The 16,846-nt window shown below is 42.4% G+C and overlaps 1 pseudogene across 1 annotated transcript in view; it reads left to right on the top strand.

Annotated features, from left to right (window-relative positions):
• The first annotated feature begins 11,200 nt into the window (after positions 1 to 11,200).
• LOC309629918 overlaps positions 11,201 to 16,846 on the top strand; it is a 97,433-nt pseudogene continuing 91,787 nt past the window's right edge. Inside the window, exon 1 of the transcript XR_014249498.1 lies at positions 11,201 to 11,209. The product of XR_014249498.1 is annotated as an uncharacterized misc_RNA (transcript). The remainder of the gene's footprint in view (positions 11,210 to 16,846) is intronic.

Raw genomic sequence — 16,846 nt, 5'->3', positions numbered from 1 at the left:
TCTGCAAAACAACTCAAGGCCATGACTCAGTGTATTATCTATAGCCCTTGAGGAGGAACTAAAAGCCCTTGACTTTGTTTTATGGCTAAACTATTATTATTTTGTCTTGCTTGACTGTTTCCCTTTGCTTCTGCATTTTCTCACTTCTCTGATTAAATTTGTTCTTTGGGACTCGGGAAAGGTCTAAGAGACTAAAGCTTTTCTACAAACAACAGGCAGGTGAGGGACACGGGGCGGGAGGGTGGGGTCTGTCCGCAGGAAGGCCGGACAGTGTCCCGCTCGATTTCAGTTTATGCTAAGTCCCACATCACCAAACCAAGCCTTAATTACGGCTTCCTTCAGGCTCTCCCAGAAATGGAAGCTTAAACCAGGCAATCAGGAATCACCCAATCAGCACTAGTTAGGCAATCTGCCTGATAGACCCTACTGTCCCCTAAAGGAAAGTAAACTTGCAAAAATTAATCTGCTTTTTGTGAGTCCCTTGTTCCTGCTTCCTGTTCCTGTTAAAAGTCTTTAACTTTATACAGCTTTTCAGAGCTCCTTTATATCTGCTGGATTGGCTGCTGCCTGATTCAAGTTGATTTTTGCCAAATAAACTCTTAAAATGTTTAATATGACTCAGTTTATCTTTTAATACTAGTATTAGTAGACTTGAGGATTTGCTCTCGTTCTCTGCGGCCCCCATCTTTGTTCTTCCCTTTCTTTAAGATTGTGATTTTTTTTTTAAATGAGAACCTATGGTTCAGGAACCCTCTTGCACTGTTGGCTGGAATGTAAATTGATACAGCCACTATGGAGAACAGTATGGAGGTTCCTTAAAAAACTAAAAATAGAACTAACTACCATATGACCCAGCAATCCCACTACTGGGCATATACCCTGAGAAAACCAGAATTCAAAAAGAGTCATGTACCACAATGTTCACTGCAGCACTATTTACAATAGCCAGGACGTGGAAGCAACCTAAGTGTCCATCGACAGATGAATGGATAAAGAAGATGTGGCACATATATACAATGGAATATTACTCAGCCATAAAAAGAAATGAAATTGAGTTATTTGTAGTGAGGTGGATGGACCTAGAGTCTGTCATACAGAGTGAAGTAAGTCAGAAATTGAAAAACAAATACCGTATGCCAACACATATATATAGAATCTAAAAAAAACCAAAAGGTTCTGATGAACCTAGGGGCAGGACAGGAATAAAGATGCAGACATAGGGAATGGACTTGAGGACATGGGGAGGGGGAAGGGGAAGCTGGGACGAAGTGAGAGAGTGGCATGGACATGTATACACTACCAAATGTAAAATAGATAGCTAGTGGGAAGCAGCCGAAAAGCACAGGGAGATCAGCTCAGTGCTTTGTGACCACCTAGAGGGGTGGGATAGGGAGGGTGGGAGGGAGATGCAAGAGGGAGGGGATATGGGGATATATGTATATGTATAGCTGATTCACTTTGTTATACAGCAGAAACAAACACAACATTGTCAAGCAATTATATTCCAATAAAGATGTTAAAAAAAAAAGAAACTATGCTTCATTATGGAAAACAGTGTTTGTGCACTTAAAATGCAAATCATGTTAGCCATGAGTGTTTGACTTTACCACCCACCTACTGATAATTTGCCCTCTGATGACAACCTCACTGCTTATATTCTAATTCACTTACATCCACCAGAAAGGTGGGTGTTTGGGGTATTTTCCTGTTGTTCTGTTCCCACTGACTTGAACGTGCCTGACACTTAGAAGAGTTTCAAGAAATATTAAATGAATGAGTGAACAAGACAACCAGTATTTTTTGAAAAGCCAGTATAGACTCTTCTAGAGCTAGAAACATTGCCAAAGGCATTCCTCCTTGTGAAAAGTTATTTTTAAGTAAAACAGAATGATTCTAAAAGATTAAATTTAAACCTGATGAGAATTGTCATTTTTGTTAAGATGTTATTTATTGTTTCTTTTTTTTCCCCTCTTCCACATGCCATGCTAGCATTGCCCAAGAAGACCCTCTCCCAGTACCAGTCTGGAGGTGAAGTGAGAACCTAAGAGTTTGTGTATGTGTGTGTGTGTGTGTGTGTGTGTTTGTGTGTGCCTGCATGCACACACAAGCATGAGTTATAGAGGGAAGAGACAGGAGCAGGTAGGTGATAGACAAGTAAGAATGGGAAGGGGAGGAGAAAACTCCAGGAAGCAGTCTCCTACCTCTTTGCCACTTAAAGAAGCTGATATAAAAGCATATACATTCAGGAAAACGTTGCTTCCACCGCCAATGGGACAGATTCCAGGATGATGAGGAAGGGCCTCAGCAGGTAGAACTACTAGAAGCCACTGGTGGACATTCTGAATCTTGCATTTTACAAAAAGCTCTCATCTGGAACCACTGCCTCACGTGTCTTTCTCTGCATATCACATAAGCAATTTTTCTAACGTTGTCACATAAATTGATTTGGAGGGCAAAACTTCTCAGAGCATTTCATTGCTGATTCTTCATGAAGCCTAAACAAAAGCCTCTTGGCCTGAGATATGTTTACAAAAATCATTTCCGTTGTATGTGGTTCACTGAAATGAAAATGAATGAATCAGACTGAATTTTAACATCATTTGATAAAAATAAATGGATTTGAGTATAACCATGACTGGTTTACCTTAGTCATTCATTTGTTAGGTAAGATTCTATTTGCAGCCAGGTTATTTGTCTCCCATCCTTTTCCCCAACCCATCCCACCTCCTCAGTGGAAGGACAGTGATACGCGAGTGAGGAGAACCACCCAGCTCCTCCACCCTCTGGAGAAGGGCATGCTGGCTTGTTGCTCCACAGACCCCTGCTCTAGGAATTCAGTGCCACTGCCTAATACTTGCAGAGTCTGCCTTCCAGCAAAGGCCACCTTGGAGAGGTTAGTTGAGCTCCAGGAGAATGGGATGAGATTGCCATTTTTTTAGATTACTGAAATGCACAGTTACTATTTTAGAGCATTGTTTACAAAATGTTGATAGAGCATTCATCACCTCCTTTACATAGCACTTTCTCAGAGATGGTAAATTATCGGTCCAAATACCAAGTTTGGCTAGTTGCCAGCCTTCTATTGGGCCCATTCAGTATACTGTTTTTTGATTTAATCAGTTGTCATCATTTAAAATTTGGGACGCTTTACATTTAAAAAATGGATTTCCACCTTCTCTTAAGAAATAACAAATCTCCTAAGTTTAGGTCCATGTTTTTTCATGAAACAAAATCTCTGGAGTTGAGTGGTAGCTGACCTTTTTAGCAGACAGGACATGGTCCCACTGCTTTCTACTGCCTTACACACAACCCATTACAACTCGTATTATCTGCCTGAACCATTTGAATTTGCAACTTCTGCTTTTCACTCAACAGAATAGTTCTGAAAATGTTCTTTTTATTGTTAATCAGAAATCCATGTGTGCTTGTTAGTAGTTTATGAAACACTGTGCATCTATAATTTGTCAGTTTAAACTATTTTTACAATGAGAGGCTTTAACATGTACATTTAGTCTTGAGACATATAATAGGACATTGAATAGTATTTTTCTTCTTGCCTCAGAACTTTTAAGTCCCAATGCTGAGAGTAATTAGTGATAATGTCCTCAAATCCTAAAGAGAAGCTGCTGGACATATTTCGTGAGAATCACTGAAAGATATAGAAGGTCATCCCTCAGGCCTTCACTCACCTACATGTCCTATGTAAGGAAAAGAATAGCAATCCAGAGGGAAGGCATCAAAGTAAAGAGCCCTGGGGAGAGAGCTTTGGTTCTCCTCACTCTGGAACCAAGGAAGGGGGAGTTCAAAGAGCATCTCCTGGGAGGTTAGAAGTGCCTGCAGGGAGGGGATCCTGACAGCAATCTCCTTATCTGGATGAGGCCAAGCAGTGAATCTCACAGGCTCCCCTTTCCAAGGAGGAGCACAGGGAGGGAGCACCTAGGAGAACGTGCCATGCATTCTCTTAAGTTGGGGACACGCATGAGCAGAGACTGGGGCTCACTTCTCACCTAGAGATGCTTTCAGGCAAGAGTCAAAGGAGGCTGAGCAGAGAGGGTAGCAGTGGGGTCACCTGCACCCTCCCCAAGGATGCTTGAGTGTCGCAGGCGGTCCTGAAGTTGGAAAATTTCAAGACTGTTCTAATCTGATGTCCCGTTAGTCACTAAGGACTTGGATTCTTTCCCCTTAACTACACTTTCTGAAAAATCAAGGCCCTCCAAGGTGCCAGCATTCTGGTTTCAAGATGTCATTTCCTAGGGTTGCATCTGTCTCAGTTCCATCCTGAAGGAAAGTGTGTCAAGGTTCCAGCATTTCAGGAAAGGGTCCCGAGATGCACTCCTGTTGCCCCAGCTAAGGGTACACTCCAGGCTTGAGCCAGTGACTGTGGACAGGAGAGCTGTTGAGAGGGTAGAGGTGGTGATGGGCTTAAGCTGGTCAGCCTCCATCTCTGGAGCAGGATTTGAGCTTTGAGGGTAGGAGTATCCAACTGAATGAAAATCATTTGGAAGTAGGGAATGAATTGGGTAGGCAACCAATAATTCGTTCTCTGCAGAGGCAATTAAAGATATTTAAGTAGGGAGTGGCACAACCAATCATAGATTTGAAGTCATTTTGGCTACAGTGTGAAATTTGAAATGCAGGAAGACAAGACTGGAATGGGTATCTTTCCTATAAATAAAGACTTGGCTACATTTGAAAGTAAAATCTTTGGCCTTTAATACGTGCCTTGGTGCTTATATCAAAACTGGGAGCAGTGAAGAAATGAAGGCAAATATTTCCTGAAATTGCCAGACATCCTGACATTGCCACATCATCTCTGTTGATGTGTCTTCAACCTATCAAAACCACTCTTCTGAAAACCGTACTGTCAACATGGATACAATTTCCCATCTAAAGAGCACCAAAAATAGATGTGTCATAGATCTACAGAAGTTTGACTTGTTTTCAAAAGAAATAAATATCTCAGTTCCTATTTGCACCTAAATGCGTACATATGCATACATACACTCACACACATATTCATTCACTCACATGTACTTACATACACTCACACACAGACACTCATAATCACACACACAAACACATTCACACGCACACTCATGCACTCACATATGCTGTCACACACACACACTTTCTCACTTACACACTTAAATATGCAAGAGCCAATGCAAAGAGAACCATGTATTGATATTACTCCGCAGGACCCAAAATGGAAGAAGCAAAATGATGAATATTTATTTGGGTCCAATTTTTAAAATCTTGCTGGTTTACTTTTATATTTCAAGGAGAGAGGGGAGATCGGTTTAGGTTTGGGGATTCAGATCTTGGAAATTTCCATCTTCATTATGTATTCTGACTGTCTGCAGAAAAGCATTTTTCTCATTTCAGCTTTACCCTGCTCAATAAGTTTGCAACAGCTAGCATCTCTAAAAGAAAGGGCATCAGCAGCTTTCCTGGAATCCAAACTAGAGGAAAATTTCAAACATACTTACGCCACTATCTTAAAAGAGAAAAGGATGAGGATAATATCATGTTACTAATAGAAATAATGGAACAACAGTGAAGTAAGCTGTGGCAGCATCTCAAGTACAGTCTAGAGAGACTTGGGGAACTGAGTTTTAGCCCCAGGTCTGCCCCTGACCAGCGAGGAGATTTTGGTTAAGTCCCTTGAACTTTTTGAGTCCAGTCTTTATTCGTTCAATTCTGATAACCGAAGTTTTTTTTTTTTCCAAATTTTTGCAAATTGAATTGGGTAATAGTAGGTAGGTAATTTTCTTTGCAGAGCCTGACCTTAGCCGGAGTCTGAGTCCCGGCAATAATGTGCTCTGTGTGGCTACACCCTCATCCCCGGGAAACGCATTGCTGGGGTATCTGAAGCCCCTGACATGCTCCTTAAACCCTCAGCACAAATTCAGACCCCTCTCTCTGCTATGCCGCGAGACTTCGCTCGCGCCCACAGGCTGAGGACAGAGGGTGGAAGTGAGGAAATGTGGTGGGTCACCTCCACGGTGCTGCTCTCCATGGGGTGGAAGTGAGAAAGCGCTGTAGCAGCATCTCTCCTCCGAGACCCACTGCATGCAGCCTGGCCTCAGGTCATAAAAGGATTTGTGTAAACAAAGAAGACACACTCTTATCTATGTCAGAATTTGTCATCCTTGATTTTCTTCTTTTTTTTTTTTGGCACTGGCTTGAAAAAAATCTTAGCAAGTTAGACATACTGATGTCAGTACACAACAATATGACTCTCTTACAGTTTTCATTCCAACCCTAGAAAAACCCAAGAAGTAGGTGACCTGTGTGTGAGCTTAGGGTCCCTCCAACTTTACTTCGTGGGCTTTTAACTCCAACACTGAAGGTCTCCCCACTGAACCTCAGATTCCCAGGATATTCCATGAAAGCCTCCATAATAGCAAGAAGCATCTCAAGCCCTTTGCCCTTTTGTTCCCTTCAAAACCTAGAAGTCCTAAGTCCCTATTCGCTAATACACAACTCTTTGCCAGAAAAGCCATTAGAGCATGATGTATGCCTATTTAACTTGTGCAAATTGAATTATACACAGGTAGGGAGACAAAACAGAAAGATACATATTTATATAAACATGAGCCAAGTACCTCTCCTAGTGTTCAATAGAAGCAGCAGTCATGTATTCCAACTCTGGAGGAAAGAACTGCTGTCTGGGCCTTAACAAGAGGCAATCTCCTTATCTGGATCCTGACAGAAAACCAGGCCCACAGTCGTTACAGACCTTAGCACTGTGCAACTCCACTATAACTCAAGGCAAAGAAATAACACATGTAATAAAAGCTTCATATTTTACCCCTTATGAGTCATTTTTCTCTCTTAACAGGGCTCGTCAGTATTCAGTGCCAAACGGAAGTTACTGTAATTTCCTGTTACCTACAGGATAAGTAAGTGACCACAGCAGCATGGCCCACCTGCCTCAACTCCCTCCCTCAGTCGTTTTTTTTTTTTTAATAACTTTTATTGGAGTATAGGCCATTACAGAGCATTGAGTAGAGTTCCCTGTGCTATGCAGGAGGTTCTCATTAGTGATCTATTTTACACATAGTAGTGTATATATGTCAATCCCAATCTCCCAGTTTATCCCTCCCCCCCTGCCCACCTAGTGACCATAAGTTAGTTTTCTACATCTGTGACTCTACTGTGTTTTGTGAATAAGTTCATTTGTACCATTTTCTTAGATTCCACATACAAGTGATATCATATGATATTGAATATTTGTTTTTCTCTGTCTGACCTATTTCACTCAGCATGACAACCATCCGTGTGGCTGCAAATGGCATTACTTCATCCTCTCCCTCAGTCTTCATTCTGGAACCTACCCTACACTTTCTTTAATTTTCTGACTTCACATTTTTCTATTAAAACAATATAAACTCATAAAAAGCTGAGTTCAAAAAATATAATGTAGCAAAAAGCAATATGTATATTTTTCTTCTAGACTTTTATATAAGAAAAAAAGATGAGCTCATTCCATGTAGACAATTATATTCCCTTATTTTTCTCTTCACTCTATAGCCTAAGCACCTCCCCACAATGTTAAAATCTCTCTGTAAACATCATGTAAAAGGGTTACGTACTACTCCATGGTGTGACTATTTAGCAATGCACTTAGGCCTTCCCCTGTGGTGTCGAGCATCTAAGTTGCTTCCGTTTTTCACTATGATAACATGTACTGATCAGGCACACTTTATGCTTCTCTGCTGTCATTATGTTGTCACCTGCCTGTCACATCTTTCCCTCTGCTCTCTGCCTGGTAAACTCCCACATAGCCTTCAAGTCCCAGCTCAAGTGTCACCAGTTCTGCCTGCTAACCTGTTCTATAACTAACTCCTCTGGGTTAGTTACTTTCTATTCTGGGTTTCTACATCACTCTGTGTATCTCTATTATAATACCATCCACACCGTATAATATTAAGATGTTTGAGCAACTCTTCCACCAAAATGTGAGCTTCCTGAGTGTACAGTCATGTGTTTTTCATCTTTCTAACCATATCACCTAGTACAACACCCAGCACATAGTAGGTGCTCAACAAATATTTGCTGAATAAAAGGATTTCAGTCATTTTAGCAGAGTGTCTGAGGCCCAGGGGTGTTTTTTCCAGAACTCTTCAGTTATAGCATTCAGAAATTATGTCCATTCATTCTTTTTTCCATCTGTGCTAGTGGTCTGGTTGGTACAAATAATTTCTATGGCTAAAGAGTATATTAAAAATTTTTTTAACTTCCTACCAAGTGTGTGCCCAGAACTTTGCAAGATCCAATATGGGACTCAATGGGAGAAGCTGAAGTACTTTTCAAAGGGAGGTTAAAATGAGTGGGAAGACAGAGATAACTTTAAAAAAAATGTGAAAGTCAAAAGGATAGTTTATAACAGTTTGCAAAAATGAATATCAGTTGCAATTTTCAAGGCAGATTTTGTGGAAGAGGTAGATTTTTAGCAAGAATACAGATAATATTGTGTCTCCCCTCACCCACCCCGCCCTTCTTTCTCAAGTTCTACCAATTCCATACCTATGTCTACATCTTTTCATGGCTTAATTAGAACAAAAAGTCTAGGATATGGTGGTTCTTGTCTCTCCACTAAAGTGGGAGGAAAGTTTGGGTCTCCATTGCCTTCCTCAATCTCCTCTGCTTGTTACTTATATCGTCCTTATCTCCTCTTTCTATGGAAGAAATAGCACAATACCCACTACCAGAAAATTCTTGTACTTAGTATTATACACATTAATCTCTCTTAGTGAAATTGAATGTTACCTGCATACCTAAAATTTATATAAAGAAGTAGTGTGTCAGATTTAAGTAAAAATGATTATTTTTCCTTGTGTGAGAACTCCCAGATGGAATACCTAACAAGTGAATTTAGGAATCAATTAAAAAGGCCATTCGCACTAGGCTTTGTATGAGAACATGCAGAATATGAAGAGGAACACAATCCAGAGCCTTCAGTGAACACAAGCAAAGCAGATAACGGAGGTTAGGGTGTCAGCAGACTTTTCTTGTACTCACATTAAAATGCCATTTTGGTAGTTTCCAGGGTCTAAGAAAAGTTTTACAGATCTGCCCTTCCTAGTGACAAAACCTGAGTTGCCTTTACCCAAGAAGCAGTTATCAGTACTAATTCTGATTACTGGTTTGGTGCTTTTAGCACAAACTAGATTTTTTTCCCCTGAAATACAATAATTTTCCTCTCCACTATCTCCAGTAAAATTTGCACAGTTTTAGAATGTTCCCCAAAAGTCTTATGAAGAAATGAGGTGGGCTGAATTCCATCCCCTGAAAATTCATACTAACAAAAATCATACTAACCCCAATACCTCAAAATGTGACTCTGTTTGGAGATAGGGTCTTTAAAGAGGTAATTAAAGTTAAATAAGGTCAGTAAGGTGGGTCCTAATCCAATCTGACTGATGTCTGTATAAGATGAGATTAGGACACAGATACACACATACATACACACACACACACACACACATACACACACACATGAAACACCATGTGAAGACACGGAGTGAAGACGACCATCTACAAGCTGAGAAGAGAGCCCTCAGAAGACACCAAACTTGTTTTGATCTTTAACTTCCAGCCTCCAGGACTGTGAGAAAATAAACTTCTGTTATTGAGCAAAGTACCCTGTCTGCGTTACTTTTTTGTGGCAGCCCTAGCAGACTAATACAGGAGGCTTTCACTGCCATGAATTTGATAGATACATAGCGAGAGAACTTGCAATTTGTGATTAACAAGATAAACTAACAAGGTGTGAAGTCTCATTTGTTTGCTTTGTTTTTAATTCCTCGTGTAAAGAAAATGTTTTTAAATTCAAATTTCTTACCTCTGAACCACAGGCGTTTACCTATAATGTTGTATTTGAATACTTATCGTAAATATAATCTGTTAACCAGCTTTCCCATGGCTTTAGCTTTCATTATACTCATTTATTTCTAAAAGCCAGAGGATGAGGGAAGTGCCGGGGTCGGGGGAAGGCGGGGGAGAGGCAGAAGGTGAACCCTTTGTGTGCAGAGCACCTCCAAAATGAGGCTGCCTTTTACTCGGGGCTGTCTGATGACCCACCTCCCTCCAGGTGGAACAAAAGGGAGTGTCTGAGTCTGCGGCCACGTTGTCACCAGGGTTAGCTGTGGCTCTGTTACAGAGGTGTGTAGCTTCCTGGCAGTGGCTTCGCAGCTCTGGTGACGCTTCTCCTCTCAAGCTTTCTCTGCACTTCTGTTCTCATCTAAGGAACTCCTGCAGCTCCCACCACCTTCCACGGCTTGCAGGACCTGGCGTCACAAGCTGAGCTCGCAATGTGTCCGCCCAGGGAATCAACAAGCTTTCTCTATCCAGGCTTCGCCCAGTTAATTTGACATGATATTCAAGCAAATGACTTCACTCAGTACTATGTCTAGAGGGAAAGTAGATATTTTCTCCCAAATTTCTTTAAAACAACAACAGCACAGGCAGAAAGGAAATCCAGCCGATCCACAGAGACTATAGTAAAAGTCACACTCAAAGGTGCTAAAATAAATCACAGGCTGCCTTATTTTTCAGTCACACCGTATTTTCCATGCTCACCTCTGTTTTCACAGAATCTCAATGAAAAGCTCCACAAAGAAGACCCACATCAGGGGCGGTCACCTCTCTGGCTTGACACACACACCCATCAACATGGGAAACAGTGCTCTAACCCCACAAAATGGAAATATATCAAGAGACCCACAATGACAGTCTGTCCCAGTTCAGTAAGATACAGATACGTCCAAGTGACATGCATCTTGGTAAAAGTCAAAATATTTAAGTTCCTTGATTCATGACCTGACTCCTGGGATTTACTCTTAAGAATTAAGGTTAAGGAAAATAATCCAAAAGAAAGAACAGTAGATTACAAATGCTTATTTAGGCATTGTTGGGGGTGGTACAACAATCCCCAAAAGGAAAATGGTTAAACAAAGCAAGATATTTGCACTTTAGTCCGTTATAGACTGATTTCTGGAGCCATATAAATCAATAGAATGGAAATTGCCTTAGAATAAATCAAATTATAGGAAGATGTAATAGAATTTCCCACTCACGTGCTAGGAAAAAGGAGTCACTACACCCCACACCTCACTCACCCAGAAAAAAACGTTACCTTTGGTATGTGAGTGAACAGCCTTGTCAGGTGAAAGCAGGGCCCGGAAAAGGCTGGAGCTGGTAGGTTGCCAGTCTCCCACAAGATAAGGAAAGGGGGGCCCACATGGCAGCCACAAGCATTTGGCCTCTGGGAAGAGCCCTGGGAATGTCAGGCATGTAATAAATGGTGATGGAAGGTGCGTGGTGACAGTGCAATGCCAGATGTGCCACATGTGACCCAAATGACCAGCTGGGCCAATCAGGAGCTGTCCTTGGATGCACATATATGGAAATGAGCTGGAAAGGAACACAGTAAATAAAAACAACTGGTTTGTTACTGTACTAAGATTACGGACTCATTTCCGTTTAGAATTTTTATTGATATCATTGAACAGGAAATATTTCAAACATGTATTTCAATAGACTTTTAAAGAGTGGCACATGCTGGTTGAAGGAAACACCATGTATCCTATTTATTATATGGATCAGAAAGGGAGTCCCAGATGTGGAGGAAAGGGAGCCCTCCTACACTGTTGGCGGGAATGTAAATTAGTTCAGCCACTATGGAGAAAAGTATGGAGGTTCCTTAAAAAAACTAAAAACAGAGTTGCCGTGCGATCCAGCAATCCCACTCCTGGGCATATATCCAGAAAAAAAAACTATAATTCAAAAAGATACATGCACCCCTATGTTCATGGCAGCACCATTCACAATAGCCAAGACACGGAAACAACCTAAACGTCCATTGACAGATGAATGGATAAAGATGTGGTACATATATACAATGGAAAACTACTCAGCCATAAAAAGAATGAAATAATGCCATTTGCAGCAACATGGATGGACCTAGAGGTTATAACACTAAGTAAAGTAAGTGAGAAAGAGAAAGACAAATACCATATGATATCACTTATACGTGGAATCTAAAATATGACACAAATGAACTTATCTACAAAACAGAAACAGACTCCTAGACATAGAGAACAGATTTGTGGTTATCAAGGGGAAGAGGGGCTGGGGGAGGGAAGGATTGGGAGTTTGGGGTTAGTAGATGCAAACTATTATATATAGAATGGATAAACAACTAGGTCCTACTGTATAGCACAGGGAACTATATTCGATATCCTGTGATAAACCATAATGGAAAATGGAAAAGAATGAAAAAGTTGTATGTATATGTAAAACTGAATCACTTTGCTGTACAGCAGAAATTAACACAACGTTGTAAGTCAACTATACTTTAATAAAATAAATTTAAAAAAAAAGAAAGGGACTCCCAGCAGCAGGGATTTTCAGGATGTTCAGTGGCCAGGAAAGAGTCTTGTTTTCATTTATCAACTGTTTTAATACCTCCTGCCTCCTTCTCTTTCAGGAAAAATAACACCCTGACAGACATCTTGTCCTCTTCCACTGCCACTTTTGTGGCTCCTTTGCCATTCACCAGCCTCACTACAACTCAGATTTATTTATTTGTTTATTTATTTATGGCTGTGTTGGGTCTTCGTTTCTGTGCGAGGGCTTTCTCCAGTTGCAGCAAGTGGGGGCCACTCTTCATCGCGATGTGCGGGCCTCTCACTATCGCGGCCTCTCTTGTTGTGGCCTCTCTTGTTGTGGAGCACAGGCTCCAGACGCGCAGGCTCAGTAGTTGTGGCTCACGGACCCAGTTGCTCCACGGCATGTGGGATCTTCCCAGACCAGGGCTCGAACCCGTGTCCCATGCATTGGCAGGCAGATTCTCAACCACTGCGCCACCAGGGAAGCCCTACAATTCAGATTTAATGTGGCCCTTTGTCAAATCCAAACAGCTGCCTTTGCCTCAGCGTTCAGAACAAACTGTGTGCGGGCACGTTCCCTCCATACCCTTCCTTTAGTGCAGCTCCTTTGGCAAAGTCCAGAGCATACCTAATGGTCATGAGGGTCGAGTGTTGGTTCCTACTAACTTAAATAGCCCCTTTCCCTTTAAAAACATCTGACACAGAAATGAAGAAGAATAATTCAATTAAGTTTCTCTTGGGATTTATGCTAATACCCTGAACTCTGGGAGAATGATCATACTGCCAGGACCATCACCGCCTTAGAGTATTTGTTAATATTAATATTAATAAAATGCAAGCAAATTATTCACCCAATATGTATTCATTGAGACCCGCCATGGGTACTGAGTAGTGACAGAACTGGGGCAAGGATCCAGGTCCACTCTCAACAGATTGAGTCCTTACTCCTATAGGCGCCCCAGGTAGGCGCTTACTCTGGGCAATGCCCTCTTCTCAGACTAGAAGGATAGCAACATTTGCACTCTGCACACTTACAGTCAATTTGGTTGCCTAAAGCTCTCTGTTTTTTTCAACCCTCCCTGGAGGCTGTACTTCCTACAGCCATCACCTGGCAACCCCCATACATGCACCTACCCTTCCATTTGCTTTTTATTTTCATATGTTTAGCTACACCTAAAAAGCTTTCCTTTGGAGGAAATGTCTTCAGCAATTGTGTTACCTACTTTGAACTTCTTTCTCTTAAGCCATCGGCCTTTCTCTGTTCCCCACTGTGAAACTGACTAAAAACAGCATGAAGCTGACAGGTTTTTGTACAGAGACCAGACATAGCATAAAAAAATGTCAGCTTCTTGTTCCCTCTTTTAACACATGGCATCTTCCAGTGCATCTTTTTCTTCATGTTGTTATTATCATTATTCACCAAGAGTTTTTGTTATCCAAAAAGATAATTCAGAACTAGAAACTGTATTCAAACAATCGTTCTCAAGTGGAGCTCTCCTGGAAAATGACTTATACCCTAAATGCAATATTAAAACCCTTTGCTGAGGAATAAAGTAAGTAAAAATGGATTTTTCAGATTTTCTTTGCTCATTTGAGTTTATTCAACCCATAGCACATTTTCCAGTAAGAAATGGCAGGATATTCACCCTGCTCTGCTCAGAGAGAAAAAAAATACAGGAGGGGACACAGAGCTTTAAAAATAACATCCGTGGCAGAAGTAGACGGACATCCGGGCGTGTGTCTTACTCAACCTCATGTCGACTAAGCCAAGCCCGAGGCCCGGCTCAGAGCAGATGCTCAATAAGTGTTTGCCAAATAAACCCATGAGCGAGCGGAATCTGTGCCCCGGCACCAGCTCTTTGTTGGAAGAAGGGCTGGTAGATAGAGGTGCTCAGTCAATAGTCTCACCACATTCATGGTCCTGGCCAGCTGAGGATAGAAAGAGGCATCTCACCCCACATCCTGCACCCACGGCAGAGCCAACCTCAAGAGGACTCTGTCTGGACATGAGAGTCCTCTAAGAGCTATGTCCAAAGAAGGTTCTGGGGTCCCCCTCCAGAACCTTTAGAGGCCTGAGGTCCCCAGGGCTACCTCTGGAGTCCAAGCTGGAGTGTAGGCCCAGCCAACAGCTCTCACAGCAGCACCCAGAGGGTGGTGTCCAGATGCCCGGCAGCTTCTTAACTGTATGCTTTGGTTCCCAAAATTATGCCTCCAGTCAGACAGTTTTCCTGGATCTCAAACCATTTCACATTTTCTCTTGAACATCACCCTGGGGGCATCTTATAGAAATGTCCAACTCAAGCCATCGACTTCCCTCTGAAATATGCACTACCTCTCGCGTGCCCCAATACCAGACTCACTGTTTGTGCCTCCCAACGGCACCCTATCCTCCCTCAACACTGAACTCCCCACGTTTCCTGAACACCTCCACATTTTTGTGAGTGGCATTTCTGGTGGCTGAAATCTCCTTGCACCAATAGCTTTCTTGGAAAACTACTCATCCCTCAAGAACTTACTCCATGTCACTTTCCTCTCCTTACCTTTCCTCACTCCTCCCGCATGGAGTGAGCTTTCAGAGAACTTTGTTCAGGGGTTCAGCTAGCACTTGTAATTTATCTATGAGCTTATTTGTCACCTCCTGACTGTGACCGCCTCCCCACAAGAGATTCTCAAACCCAAGTGTACATCAAAATCATCTGGGGAATTTTTGAAACAGAAATTCCCAGACCTTACACCTGGAGATTCACACTCAATAGATCTGGGGTGGAACAAGCGATGCTGAATCTCTAAAATCTCCTGAGAGGATTCTGGAGCTCAACCATGTGTGGGAGCCTCTTCCTAGATAGTAGCTCCTGTGGGTTTTTTTTTTCCCTAAAGTGTTTATCCATTCAATGTATTTGTTATTCTAAACATTGCAAGGCAGGATGGGAATTTTAAAGATGGGGGATAGAGGACTCAAGCACAGACGGCACACTCCACAATCATATTGCTAGAATACTGTAAAGGAATAGCTCCAAAGTCACAGCCCCCACTGCCATGATGTACAATTTCCAAGACAGGGTGTGTCAGGAGGAAAAAAACGCGACCAAGGAGAAGCCTTTGTGAGAAGAGTACTTCAGGACGTTCCCCAACAGACGAGCACAGCCCTGATCCTGTGTGCTCTCTCTCGCAGCAGGTGGCATAGCATCAGGGTGTAGTAGAAGATTCATCTTTGGCGGGAGCATGGATGAGCAGACAGAAAGATGTTTGGTGGATAACAAAGGACAGTGAGACATTCTGAACCACTACAAAACTGAGAGGATCCTGAAAGAGACTCTCAAGTTAGTTCAGAGTCTCTGGAAATAGGTGGCAGAATTGAGCCCCATTTCCAGCTCCAGAAAGCCTTGGCTACTCTGGGGAGCAAATTGAATTTAATTTCTGGTAGATTCTCTCTTCTCCCTTTGTGCATTTCTTCCCCATCTCCCCACTTCCTCAAAGGCTTTTATAGACCAGTAGCTTCTCTAGTCTTCCCTAAACCCCAGATCAGGTGCTGCCAAAGCCCAAGGGGATAACCTGGCTGAATACCAGGGGCCTGGTATGTGTCCCATAAATGGGTCCAGCTGTCCAAAAGGTTCTCTGAATCAACCCTGGGCAGGGAATCCGACCGAACACAACTTCAGAAAGGTGAGAAAAACCTTGAGTTGGAGATGTGTGTGGCTGGTTCCCTGCTGAATAGGAAGGAGGAAGTTCCCTCCCACGGGGTTATCTCTGCAAGAGGCAGCCGGTGTGGGATCCCCTGCACGGCTCGCCTGCCATCTGGCAGCATTTGAAGCTCCCTGGGGACTCTGTTTAAGAGCCATTTAAATCCATAATTCAAACTCAAGAGCATTTTCGATGTAAAAAAGAGTAATGCTTGATTTAATTTTATTGCCTTGGGCTTACTGGGAAAAGGGAAGTGGGGAGGGGAGGAGAGGCTGCACTTCTTCCCCATGAGCAGTGACATCTGCTGCTGGTGGGAAAATGCCCAGGGCATAGCCTTTCCGTGTAATTATTCCTGGGCAGGAAAATAAAAACAATCCACATTTTCTCCCCAACCTACCAGCCTCTTTGCATCTCAGGAAACAAGCTCTCTGCCACTGGAAACTTGACAGGCTGTCCTGCAACAAACATCAGCTGTCACAGGCACAGTGCAAGGAGAAGGGAAGCCTCCGGGGCCAAGCAGAAGCCATCAGGAGAGTTCAAATGTGCCCACCAAAGGGACCCTCCAGATAAGCATCAAAGAGCATCAGGGTAGATTAGGGTCCAGCAGATGGCTCTCCAGGGTCTGTTTGTGTTTCAATGTCTGTTTTCACATGGAGAATTCATGGGCTATTTCTACACACAAATCTCACCTCCTTGGAAAAACAACGGCAAGATTAGAGCAAAAATAGATGCATCTAAACCAATATCATTGAACTCTTCAATCAACA

The sequence above is a fragment of the Balaenoptera borealis genome, assembly GCF_965194805.1.
Source record: "Balaenoptera borealis genome assembly, chromosome: 5".
Taxonomy (NCBI): Eukaryota; Metazoa; Chordata; class Mammalia; order Artiodactyla; family Balaenopteridae; genus Balaenoptera; species Balaenoptera borealis.
Note: the sequence above shows the minus strand (reverse complement) of the source record. Positions and strands in the feature narration are given on the sequence as shown.